Source organism: Cupressus sempervirens, chromosome 5, assembly GCF_028749045.1.
Source record: "Cupressus sempervirens isolate cs-2001-9-10 chromosome 5, ASM2874904v1, whole genome shotgun sequence".
Classification (NCBI taxonomy): domain Eukaryota; kingdom Viridiplantae; phylum Streptophyta; class Pinopsida; order Cupressales; family Cupressaceae; genus Cupressus; species Cupressus sempervirens.
In genome coordinates this window covers 976,942,161-976,956,911 of record NC_143122.1, presented here as the reverse complement: position 1 = coordinate 976,956,911, position 14,751 = coordinate 976,942,161, and positions in this window count along the sequence as shown.

The window sequence follows — 14,751 nt, the reverse complement described above, 5'->3', positions numbered from 1 at the left end:
AAGCAGAGGTCATTAAAAAGGAATATCACTTTTATATAAGTAATGATAAAGAACATAACATTCACTATGTAAAATGCTTCTTCAATATGTTCTTTTCTTATTTGAAAGAAAGAGACATAAATGTTGATAAACATTATGTTTGGTTTGATGGATGTGCTACACAGTTCAATTCATCTAGACCATTTTATGCATTATGTAGATAACATCACAATGAGAATATAAAATACATATGCAATTTCTTCGAGAGTGGGCATGGAAAATGTGAACATGATGGTGTTGGAGCTTGCATCAAATGTGCTCTATGAAAGTATCAAATGAATTATCAGGGAGTTCATATAAATGATGCATATGATGTCGTTGAATGGTGTAGGACACATTTTGCATCAGATGAGGTCAGGACATCATCAACAACGAGTCGACATGTTCCATATAGAGTCTTTTGGGAGATAATAGGTATGGATGTGTACATTTGTTTAAATTTTATGCAATTAAGTTTTAAAATTTCATTTTTAAGTTATATATTTCAATTCATTTAAGTTTAAATTTAATTTACAGTCCATCTTTTCAATGTAATGAAATTTCAAGTATTAATAGAAAAAACATGCATGTTTGCAAGAGGATAGAAAAGACAAGTTCCTTACATTTAGTCATGAGTACAGATAATTGCAATTGGACATTGAAGACAAGAGAATACTCATGTTTTTGTGACAATTGCTTTGATGAAGACTATCAAGAATGCATCAATCAAACATGTGGACACACTGGTGCATGAATTTTGGTACCACTTGATGTTACCGATACATTTGATTAAGATGATGAAAATTTTGATGATATTCCATTGATTTTTTATGATTATAATCATATCTCTAGATTGGTAAAAGTGGGTAAGTATCATAAAAAATAATCTCAACTTGTTATTTAATTATCAATGAACTATCTTATATATATTGTACACATGTATGTATACTTCTTTTGTAGGAGATGTCTTTGCAGTGACTACTGAGCTTGGAAATCATGAAGGTCTCAGTTATTATTTAATGTGATGTACCAAAGAGAGGACAAAGTTATATGATCCTAAAGAAAGTGATGAAATTTTTTTCCCCATAGGTATTATACATACATGTGCACGTACATATATGAATTTATATATATCTAGGTAACTTTATATCTATCAAATTTTAAAACATTTAAATTTGTGGTGCAAGTTATATTTTGATATAGGGAACATATTTGAAGTAAGACAAAATAGTCTAATATGGAATATACTTTGTTGATTATCAACTGGGCACCAATGTTTTACAATACAACCACATGGTCGTTACTAAAGGGCTTTGTCTACATCTAGTCAAATTTAAGCGTGTATATCGCAAGTGGAGACTAGACAATGAAGATCATGAGAAGATATTACATGTTATGAGTGTACATCATGGTTGAACTAACCTTTGAGATAGTAGATAATTTGATTTAAATCAAATTTTAAGACCTTTAAATGTAGACAATTAGAAGGGATGGATGTTATATTAATTTAATAATATTATCTTAAAGGTTCTAGATATATTACTTCTTCTTAAAATTTATTTTATAATAATTTGAATTAATTTAAAGTTGTTTTCCTTGATATATAAATTTTAGGACCTTTAAATGTATACACTTTAATAATATTAATTACCATGGATTCAAGTTATTAAGATTATTAATATTTTGTAAAAGTTTTTTTAATATAGTGTATTGGCTTACCTACTAGCATATTTTTATCCACATAAAACAAATATGTATCTTTAGTCCTACTAATGAATAATTAGAATTTATAAATGTGTCATTTTAATAATATTAATTACCATCCTAAACTAACGATTATGTTATCATTTGTTTATTAGAAAACTATATGTTAATGTTAGTTTATTGTTGGGTCATACTCTTAGTTTATTAGTTTATTAATGTGTTTTTAAGTGTATACATTTTAATAATATTAAATTAACATGGATGAATAATAATAACAACTTGATCTAAATAGGCAATACAAGTAAGTTGGAAATTACACAATCATTAGATAGATATGTATCAAAGATAAGTTAATATGTTAGAATTCTTTATCAACTTCTTTTCAAACTATTGAATTTCATCTCATTATGTGTTTTTAATTGTAGGATCATACTCTTAGTTTATTAGTTTATTAATGTTTTTTTAAATGTATACATTTAAATAAAATTAATTACCATAGGTGAATAATAATAGCAACTTGATCTAAATAGTCAATACAAGTATTTATCTTTGGCCCTACTAATTTATTTAACAAATATGTATCTTTAGTCCTACTAATTGATTTAACAAATTTGTATCTTTAGTCCTACTAATTGATTTATCAAATATGTATCTTTAGTCCTACCAATTGATTATTTTACAATGATTACAAATAAATATAATATTTTAAATTTGTAATCTAAATCATTTGAGTTAGTTTAGTAGTTTTAAGCACCTATATTAATTCAATTTGATCACCCTATATTATTATTATTTTTCAAAATTATAAATTAGTTTCATAGATCAGTTTGGAACTTCTTTATATTTAACTATTGAAGTAGGTAAAGAGAAGTTAATTTAATTGTTTTATAATGATCACAAACAAATCTAAAGTTTAAAATCTATTCTAACTCATGAAGAATGTTCTACTAAAATAAAATAAAAATATACATACATGTACGTTGCAAGAATAAACATCTACATCTAATATCTCTACTAAAATGCATACATATGAAAATTGTAAGTCTCAAATAAACATGTATGTAGTAAAATATAAAAGGTCATCTACACGGCATCCAACTACTAAAGTACTAAGTAGTCAAATAAATAGTGAAATATACATCTCATCAAGGTACTGAAATACATGTGTATGTAACTCTCTAGAATATACAAAGTCTCCAATATATAAATATAGATCAAAATATACATAAATCTACTACTAGAGGGACCCCTCAAGATGCATAACAATAGAAGAACCCTCTGATCGTGTCTCATGTATATCCTGTGGCTGAGATGCAACAACTAAGACCTGCAAATATATATAATACCTACACACACACACACACACACACACACATGTGTACATGAATATGAGTGCATATAGTTTGAAACATAAATAACTTTACAAACTATTTAAAACTTGTACCTGAGTACTACTGGGTCTCTTCATAGAATCATCTCTCTAACATACATGCCCTGACCTGACACTAGATGTAATCATGTGGGACCTATGCTTGCATGATTTATTATAACTTTTAAATATCTATCTGAACTAAATTTTTTAATTTCAAATATTTAAATTAAAAAAATATTGTGTGTGTGTGTGTGTGTGTGTGTGTGTGTGTGTGTGTGTGTGTGTGTGTGTGTTTGAGTGTATGTAGTTGGGTCTTAGGAGGTGGAGGATGATCATCAGACTCCATCGTATCATCTATCCATGCACCTCTACTATCAACATCCCATCCTAATACACCAACATCATCTTCTGAAACTCCAACACCTACTGAACTACCCTTAGTGCCACAATCTCTAACTGCTAGTAATGATGAGTGAAGTGGAGTGTGTAACTAGCTGGGTAATAGTGTAGAATCAGTGTTGGGTCATAACAACATGTCCATGTATGATGAAAATCCCATGCTTAGACTAGTATCAATCTTAGATAGCCCTCATAGCTGCTCACCAATATCATCAAGGCCCTTAGCTATGATCCTGACATCTCCAACTCATATGCCTGAGTCATCTATAGAGTGTCATGAGCTTGGTGCAAAATAGTGTGACCTATGTTGTGTGGTGACTATCACTAGTGGGGCTATGCCTGTAGAACTAGAAGGCTCTAATGGCATCTAATGTCATCCATCACCGAGTGAATTGGTATCCGCTATGTATCAAAAATATAAATAATACTCTAAAATAGATCCTCTAAAAACTACAATGCTAAATCCATATGTGTGTGTTGTCTTGAAAGAGCACAAACATCACCTAGTCCTAGTAGTTCAATAGCTCTATATGCCTCATCAGGGAAGGTGCCTAAAGTGCTACTAGATGCCTCTAAAGATGGTCGACCTAAACAACTCCATTGAGTGTGAATATAGAAACCAAGAGAATCAAATGTGATACTAGTAGTCATAGATGCAATGTGTCCAATACTATCAATTGCTCCCCTCTGGGAAGTAATGAAAACTCTATTTGCAATAGGTGCTAGTGCTGGAGTCATTGGAGGAAGTCTCTATCCAACAAACTATCTCACATTTGGAGGTGGCAGGCACTATCCACTATGATACCAGTCATGATCTGTGATCTAACCACACCCTTGTCTATAGTAATCTAGAATATTTAAGTAGTTAACATTGAGTCCCATGCATAGCTTAGCGTACAACTATTGTGCAAAATAAAGAGGTATTTGATCATTATTAGGATAATCACCATGTGTGGTTAAAAATTTAGGATAGATCATACTGGCAATAATAGGATCTTTGCACTGCATCACTCGATAGCCTCTCACCCTGACCTGTATACCCTCATATGATGGAAATAGATCTTTTTTGATGACATATTTGGGGGCCACTCTCTTGACATCATCAAAAGATGCATCTTTTGGAATCTTAGCTCTAAGCTCCTTGGATATGGTAGCTAATACATTAGGGTTAAATTAATGATGAGCTCTAAATCTAGTAGTGAGATCTTGTAAATTCCTACATGTGGTTGCACATAGGTCTCTATATAAACCATCATCGAAGAACAATATAGACTAATCTAATATAATAACCTCCTACTCTGAAAATGCAAATAATGCATCAATATCAATGTGTGGAGGTGGTGTAGTAGGAGCCACACTAGGACCTACACCAAGAGCTACACCAGGAGCCGCATCATGAGTTGCACCAGGAGTTGCATCAGGAGCCACACCAAGAGCTACAACAAGAGCCACATCAAGAGCCACAACATGAGCGACCCCACCACAAGCCCTATGATGATTCACAACACGATACTCACCATGAGTCACAATACTAGCCATACCATGAATGCCACCATGAGTAGCACCATGAACTATAGTAGGAGTCATGGTAGGAGCCACAATAGGAACCATAGTAGGATTCATAGCAGGAGCCATAGTAGGAACCACAGTAGGAGATGTAGTAGGAGCCGCAATATGAGTTGTAATAGGAGGAGTCACAATAGGAGCCTCATCACCCTCAGGATGATGACCAAGCTAATCATGTGAAGTCATATCTACAATGATGGAGCTAATATATATTGTAAATACACATATACATATACATGTAGTCTAGTACACAAATTTTTATTTAAAATATATGTAATTTCGTACATCATCTAATTTGTAACACATCAATATATCATACATGAGAGTTAGAGTTAGACTTAGGGTTTGACTTAGATTAAAGGGTTTAGTTAAGGTTATAGTTACATTAACATTTGAGTTTTTAGTTAGGATTAGATTAGGGTTTCAATTTTTAGTTACCATTAGATTAGGGTTTGAGTTAGGGTTTGGTGAAGATTTGGTTAGGGTTTGATTTCTAGGGTTACGGTTAGATTAGGGTTTGAGTTAGATTAGCATCTAGTTAGGGTTTGATTTCTAGGGTTATGATTAGATTAGGGTTCTATTTAGATTAGGCTTTGAGTTAGATTAGGGTTTGATTTTTTAGTTAGGATTAGATTACGGTTTCAATTTTTAGTTATCATTAGATTAGGGTTTGAGTTAAGGTTTGGTTAAGGTTTGGTTAGGGTTTGATTCCTAGGGTTATGATTAGATTAGGGTTCATGGTTAGGGTTTGATTTAGATTAAGGTTTGAGTTAGATTAGGGTTTGAGTTTTTAGTTAGGATTAGATTAGGGTTTTAGTTTTTAATTATGATTGAATTAGGGTTTGAGTTAGGGTATGGTTAAGGTTGGTTAGGGTTTGATTTCTAGGGTTACGATTACATTATAGTTTGAGTTAGATTATAGGGTTTGATTAGGTTTCATATAAATTAGGGTTTGAGTTTTCAATTAGGATTAGATTAGGGTACAAGTTTTTAGTTATGATTAGATTAGGGTTTGAGTTAGGGCTTGGTTAAGGTTTGGTTAGGGTTTAATTTCTAGGGTTATAGTTAGATTAGGGTTTGAGTTAGATTACAGGGTTTTATTAGGGTTTCATTTAGATTAGGGTTTGAGTTAGATTAGGGTTTGGTTAGGGTTTGATTTCTAGGGCTTGAGTTAGATTAGGGTTTCAATTTTCAATTACATTTAGATTAGGATTTGAGTTAGGGTTTGGTTAAGGTTTGGTTAGGGTTTGATTTCTAGGGTTACCATTAGATTAGGGTTTGAGTTAGATTATAGGGTTTAGTTAGAGTTTCATTTAGATTAGGGTTTGTTAGGGTTTGATTTCTAGGGTTAGGATTAGATTAGGGTTCGTGATTACGATTTGATTTAGATTAGGGTTTGAGTTAGATTTAAGGGTTTGATTACGGTTTCATTTAGATTAGGGTTTGGTTAGGGTTTGATTTATAGGGTTACAGTTAGATTAGGGTTTGAGTTAAATTCTAGGGATTGATTAGGGTTTCATTTAGATTAAGGTTTGAGTTAGATAAGGGTTTGGTTAGGGTTTGATTTCTAAGGTTATGATAAGATTACACTATGAGTTAGATTAGGGTTTGTGTTAGATTAGGATTTCATTTTTTAGTTAGGACTAGATTAGGTTTTGAGTTACAGTTTGAGTTAGATTACAGTTTGATTATGATTTGGTTTAGATTAGGGTTTGAATTAGATTAGGATATATGTTTAGGGTTTGATTTAGGTTAGGGTTTGAGTTAGATTAGGGTTTGGTTAGGGTTATGGTTAGATTAGGGTTAGGGTTAGATTCTACTTGGAACTAAATTTTTCATGTTAGGGTTAGATTATGGTTACGATTCTAGGGTTAGATTAGGGTAACTTTAGTTTGGGTTAGTGTTAAATTAGGGTTTGAGTTTGAGTTAGGGTTAGATTAGGGTTTGAGTTCTATGGTTAGATTAGGTTTAGATTAAGGTTAAAGAGTTTTCAAGTTGGGGTTAGATTAGGGTTAGAGTTTGTGTTAGGGTTTGAAATTAGGGTTAGAATTTGAGTTGAGGTTAGGGTTAGGGTTAGGGTTAAAGGGTTGGAGATAGAGTTCTAATATTTTCTAATTTTCAACACTAATGTTTTTATTTTTTCTAATATTTTGTGATTTTTTTTGAAATATTTTTTAATGTTTTTCTAATTTTGTAATAGTTTTTCTAATATTTTATAATGTGATATACTAATTTATTTTCTTTAATGTTAAATACTAATATTTCCTAATGTTATACTAATTTATTTTCCTAATAATCTAATGTTTTAATATTTTCTAACATTTTTCTAATATTCTAGAATAGTGTTTTTCTAATATTTTCTAATGTTTCTCTAATTTAACACTAGGGTTTTTTCTACTATTTTTCTAATAAAATTAATATTTTTCAAAATTTATTTCCTAATGTTATATTAAATTTTTAATATTTTCTAATGTTTTTCTTTAATATTGTGTAATGATTTTCTAATATATTTTATTTTCTTAGACTAATATTTTTAAAGATGTTTTCTAATGTTTTTCTAATATTTAAATGTAATATTTTGTCTAATTTTTTTCTCTTATTTAAGTAATATTTTTCTAAATTTGGTTTTTCTAATGTTTTTCTAATCAAACTAATATTTCTCTTAATTTATTTTTTCTAATAATTTTATAATAAAACTAATTTTTTCTAATTTTTTTTTCTAATATTCTACACTATTTTTTTTTAACATTTTGTAATGTTTTTCTAATATATTGTAATATTTTTATAAAATTTTCTAGACTAATGTTTTTAAATAGTCTCTAATATTTTTATAATATTCTAGACTATTGTTTTCTAATATTCTAGATTAATTTTTTTTAATATTCTTTAATATTTTTATAATATTCTAGACTATTGTTTTCCTAATATTTATCAAATTAACACTATTTTCCTTCTAAATTTGTTTTCTAATGCTAAATTAATATTTTTTTAATATTCTACACTAATATTTTTTAATATTTACTAATGTATTTTCTAATAACACTCATATAACTAAACAAAACAAAAAGATTATAAATGAAAAATTAATACAATTAACTAACATAAATAAATAATAAAAATATTAAATAAACATGAAAATATGCTTTGAAAGCATAAAAAACATTCAAATAATAACATATAAACATATTACCTCAAATAGCGCAATGACCAAAATCTGGAAGAGAATGATACAAAGTGATGCAGCCCGCTTACTAATCCAACATATTCACTCCAACATCTAGATGAAACTCACCTCACGATAAAAATGAATGATAAAAATGGTAAAATGGGGTTTTAATCTCAAATTCTCCATTAAAATATGTTCTCACAAATATATAGATAACGTATGTTCATGCAAACATACCGTATTTAAACTCAATATGTTCGCACAAAAATATAATTATTTTATGTTCATGGGAACATAAACAGTACGTTCGCACGAACATACATAAAATTCAATATCAGAATTTTTCATCATTTCATGATTTCCTTCATCCCCTAAAAGTGGTTCACAGTATTGTGGGTTTACCCTAGTATATTATTTTTTTGTTTGGGTAATTTTTGTATTATATTCATAGGGATTTTATTTTCACTTGATCACATATGAAATGGTGATGTATACAGTAAATGGACCAATGCTCTAGTAGGAAGATCACATTATTTTTCACAATTTTGACATTATAGCTATTTGTTCTAATTATTTGGTGGAAGAATGAAAAATAGAGAAAACTTTAAGAAACCCCTGTTTGGAAAAAGTATAAAAATTTGGTGAATTGAACATTAGTTTAGGGGGAATAAATTAATATCTATTGGTGAATGTTTCTATTTATGAATAGGGAAAAAATTAATTTTATTGGCAATTTATTCTCAATCATAAAAAATTCTATAAAATCTAGCAAATATTTCATTATTGATGAAAATTATGGACAAAAGTACACATAACTAGAAAACATGGTTTTATTATTATAATTATTAATATATGGATCTTAATTAATTATCAAACTTGAAGTTTATATTAGCCCACTTTTATGATGATAGTTTCCATCAAAATTATTGAATGGTGGTTTGGGGTTAGCACCCCTATTATTTATAACCGTTAGATGATCCTAAATCAATGTTCTAAATCCTATTTTGGGCCATACTTTTATAGGGATACCAAGTTTTAAAGAAAGTCCCAAAAATAAAGACACATGTCCCCAATCAAATTAGTTTTAGGCCAAAGACAAAAAGTATAAAATGTTTCATGGAAACTCTATAGAATATAGAAACATGTCATTTAATCTACATATTTTTACTAAATATTAGTAAATATGACCATCGATTAAATTAAAAATTGATAATTGTAGATGAAAATATTTGATTTACCGCATCAAAAAATTGGATTCCATTGGCAAAGTCATCACTAAAATACAAATACTTCTGTATTATTATAGGTGATTGGCCTAAGAACGGGACCTAATTTTTGTAAAGTATAGGTGACATGGAAAACTAAAAATTCCAAAAATATTAGCCAAATTTGGGGTCCCTAATGAGTGAGATAGCCAATTGGTGAATATTATCCACTAAAGTTAGCCTTGATGAAAAATCCTCGGTGAGGAGTTGTATGAATAATGTTCAAAGAAAATCCAAAGAATATTTACAAAACATTTTACAGGTAACTTTGACTATTTTTGATGATTCTCTCCTACATTACTTATGGTAACTATATTGATAGTCCCTATTCAAAGAAAGTTATATGTTTTTGTTTTGATAACCAAGAAAAATGAAGAATATATTGAATACCTCTTTGTTGGAAATATAAGAGGAGTAACCTAGAGGGGAGGGGTGAATCAGTTGCCACAAAAATAAATCCCAAATCTCGTAGATGTCAATACAAATCAAAATAAAAACTTTGCTAAAACTAAATTACTGTTGATACTCAGTTAACATAGAAGCACTCAGTTAACACTAACAATTTAGTGTCAGTTGAAAAATACTAAAATAACAACTATAACTTGGTAAATACTAAACGTGTGTTAATTAACTTAGTTTCATACACATAAAAAAAATAGCATGAACACAAGAGACACCAAGATTTAACATGGAAACACAATTTGGGAAAAACCACCAATTTCAACTAGTTATTATTTTCAATCTTCTAAAGTGAGCCCTATTAGGAGCCAACCCTGTTAAAGGTTATAAAACAAACTATTAGGTGTGACCCTATTAAAGGAATTAATTACCCTATTATGAGTGGCTTTGTTAGAGGTCTTTAGAAACTTCAATTTAGAAATGCCACCTTGTTAGAGGATTTACAAAGTAGCTATTAGGCTAACTCTATTAAGAGATTTGATTCACTACTACAATGGTTAAAGAGTAAAATTGACTTGACTTGGTTGCTAATGTAACTGTCTTCGCTGATTCAAATATCAATTCTGGCTCGAATACTTGATCCTTCCTGATTAGATTAATCTGTGCAACTCAACAAGGATATTCTTCTTATCCTTCCAATTTTCTTCCTCTAAGAATATTTTTATGTTCTACACACTCTCACATCTTCAATCCTCATCTTGAATTTCTACTTAGATCATATACATTGTTAACTCGGGTTGAATACAACTTAAAAAAATAATCTTCATCTCTTTAGTTAGATAGAACCAACAAACAAATTCATTAAACTCAATATGCCAAAACAAGAAAATCCTTTGTTAGCCAATTTCAACTTGGTAGACACTAACTCTAAAATGGTTTTCCTATGTTAACCAAGTGAGATTAGTTAACACTACAACTTTGTAAACTTCCTTTGGTAACTAAGTGAACTCGGCTAATATTGGCTCCATGCCAACTTTCCTTTGTTGACTGAGTGAGCTTGATTAACACTAAACTTATGTAAACTTCTCTTTAGTGCTTGAGTGAACTCAACAGACACTATCTTCTTAACTTGGTAAACTCTAGAATGCTTCACTTGTATTCATCTCCTAAGTGAGCTCAACAGACACTGACTGGTAAAGATATGATATTTTGTGTCACATCAAAGGCAATATAAAATTTGATCAATTTATTTAAACAATCTTCCTCTTTGGTATTGATGGCAACACAACATATCATAATACAATGAAATTTTAGAGAAAAATAAAAGTATAGATAATATCCTTAGTTTGGTTCTGATTCTCATCCATGAGAACTCCCTCTATCAGTCTAAGATCCCTTTGGTACATCAATCTCTCCCTCTAGAATGACTCTCTAATTATAACTTTGTTGGAAGCATGAATGCTAATGATATTCCTATGGGGGAGTATTGTAGAAATGTAATTAGATCATTATTATGATGATATGTTATATTCATGTCTATATTTGTCATTGATGTCAACATAGTAGTTTTTTGTGGTATCTAACAAAAGAATAGCGATAAAGATCAAGTTGGTACATATAGATTGTAGAGTATTTTAACTAGCAAGGTTTATGGGAGATACTACTAAGTATCTAGTATATGCAAGTAACCTCAAGAGATAAAGATATTAATTCTAGAAGAAACTATGCAATTTTTTGTGAAGACAGTTCTAAGATAGAGCTTACAGAAGCATGTTCTAGTAAACTTGTTATATCTCCTAGTGGAGTTGTTATTCTAAGAAGAAAGGTTAAAGGCATGTAGAAGAAATGTTGGAGATGACATGTTTAATATTTCTCATCATAATATTACACATACAAAAAGTTATTCAAGTTAAGTGATAGATTGATGTTATCACTAAGTATAATGTGTTCTTAATAGGGTCCTATAATAATTAATTGAGAAGGTGTAATAGCTAACTCAAAAAATTGTTTTATGGATTCAATATAAAGGAAGGAAATTTTACTTTGTTATGTATGAACAATTGTATGAAGTAAGAAGAGTGGAATAGAAGAGAAACAAGTAGATATGCGAGGATAAGAAGAGTAGAGAGAAGTTGGAGAAAACTTCATTACTAAAGTTTTATTTTGATATCCAAGGTTTGATATTTGGATCCAAGGTTTGTGATCTGGTCTACAAGGTCTGATAGTGATTGGGTTGGATGACAAGATAGAGGAAAGTTGGGAAAGAGGATAAAGCATAGTAAAAATAATTATTCAAATAGTTGAGAGATCAGTTAGACAATAAAGTTTAGTGGCCTTTCACTAGAAGCTATTTGGAAAGTGGGTCCTTTTGCCTTCTACAACTCATAATAGGGTTGGCACAACTCCTAACAAGGTTGCAATCTCTTAACAAGGATTTAAAGTCTCCTAATAGGGACTCATATGTAATGTATGTGTCTATAAACTTCTAATAGGGTCCATCCTCTAACAAGAAATATATATATATATATATATATATATATATCTGTGTGTGTGTGTGTGTGTGTGTGTGTGTGTGTGTGTGTGTGTATGTATGCATGTAACAATTGGTATCAAAGTAGTAGGTCCTTGAAGATAAATTTTAATAGCTTTGGGAGATTAGTTGTGAGTTATTTTAGAAAAGATAGTCTTGAATTTGATGGAGGATGTTTCGACACCTAGAAGATGGAACTTCTTGGTGAGAGATTAGAATTATGTACATATTTGAGCACTGAGTTTTTGGATAGAGGCACACATAAAGATAGATCAAGATCTAGAGAAGACATGAAGATCAAGGAAGGTATTGATCTCCTTATGAAAAGAGAGCCAGAAGGTAAGGAAGTTTTTTCTTGTTGGACATGTAATGAGTTTGGTCATTTTTCATCTAGATGCCCTAAGAGAGTAAGGAAGACTAGAAAGAGTTCACTTTCTGTTGGTGTTTGAAAATGATGGAGGGTTTTCAATTATCCCAATGAGAATATAACATATCTAGGGGTAGCTAACTCCCATTTTCAACATGCCATTTCAGACACTGGGCCAACTATAGGGCTTGACCCTTCTTCTACTTTAGGCTCTACAAGACCTAGGCAGGTGGAGCTTAGATTCAATTGATACCGTACTAGTGCAAAACATATCCTTAAATCTATTTACTATAGATGAAACCCCTTCTATCTCATAATTACTCATGAAATGACACAGATCTATAGTAGCTAAGTGCAAATCTATGAAATTCATAAGCTAAGTGAGGGCATTCTATTATAGCTCTTCAACATAAAATGTAAAGATGATTTGAATTTTAATTTGATTTTATGTGGGTGGGGAAAGTGGATGGAAACCATGTATAGACAACAACTTAATGACCCTGTAGTTGATTAGTACCTGATCCAATTCATGAATCTCCCTCATGCATTATGGATATCTGATACTTATTCATATATTTAGATATCTGATCTATCCATTCACCTTGTAAATAGACATCAATGTTCAATTTAAATCTCATTCTTACCTGATATCCTCCTCAATAAATCTGCAACCCTATTGATTTCTTTGAAGCATTTACATAATTCCTTGAATTATAAGAAACATTGAAACAATATACAGCCTTAAGGGGCTGCAACTATGACCTAGGCTCTTTGTTCAAAGATCATAAAATGTTACAACTCACTGAGAATGGAGACAATATTTAACATGAAACTCAACCCTTGATGTTATTTGTATTAATATCCTTGAAATAATACATGAAAATGCATAAAATTGACTCACAAAATATCTAATAAACCAAATTGCACAATAATATATGTTGTCAAACAAGAGAGAAAATGTTGGGAATGAGAAATTGATAGGATGGGAAGGGGGTATCACAGCCAAAGAAAAAGCTTCATGGTCTGGAACTAGCACATCCTAGGTCTTCCATTCAGAATTCATCAATTCTAGGGCCAATTCTACTAAGTGTTTTCATTCCAGAGAAAACTTTCCAAAATTCCAACCCTTAGAAAAGAGAAGAAGAAAACATAAATATAAAGGAAATAAAACTTAGATTGAATCTGCAATTGAAAAGTATCCCTTCAGAATTCCTTCCTAAGAAGCTGAAAAAGCCTCTCTCTACCTTCTCTCTATAACTACACATCAAATGCCATCATTTGGCCTCTACAAGGCATAAAGAATCTCAGATATTTTGATTGGAAGAAATAACTAATTTCTGATGTCGAAATTGAACACAAGGTAAAAGTAACAAATTAGTTGAAAGTGTCCTCAAGAATGCAAAATAATCTTTTCCAGCTTATCTTTACCACATTCAGGCTTCAAAAGGTCTTCAAATCTGTTCTTTAACAAACTCTGATGGGTATGAGCAAGATCATGGTCAACCAAACTATGCTTTTAAGTGGCAATAACAATTCAAAAAATCAAGGTTATGTCAACTTGATGTGCAATTTTCTACTTGTTATTAACTTTATATCAAAAATTTGAGAGAACATTTTTTCTAGGAAATTGAATCTAGTTTCTAAACAACTAGGACTTCTCTCAAAAAAATAAAAATTGATTGATCAAAATTTTGAATTTTAATGCAATATTACAAAAAAATTTAGAATAAAAATAAGAAGTAAATGTATGTTTGACCACCTTAATCAAAATCAAATGATAATATTTTTTAATAATATTCTAGATATAAGTAGTTGAGTCATGCCTAGATGTGACACACATTTTTGGTTATTTTTATTCTAAATAAATAATTTATTATTAATTTTTTACTATAATATTTTTGGAATAAAGAAACTCTTGTATTTGACCACCTTAACTAATTCAAAACACTGCAAAATTTAACTTTT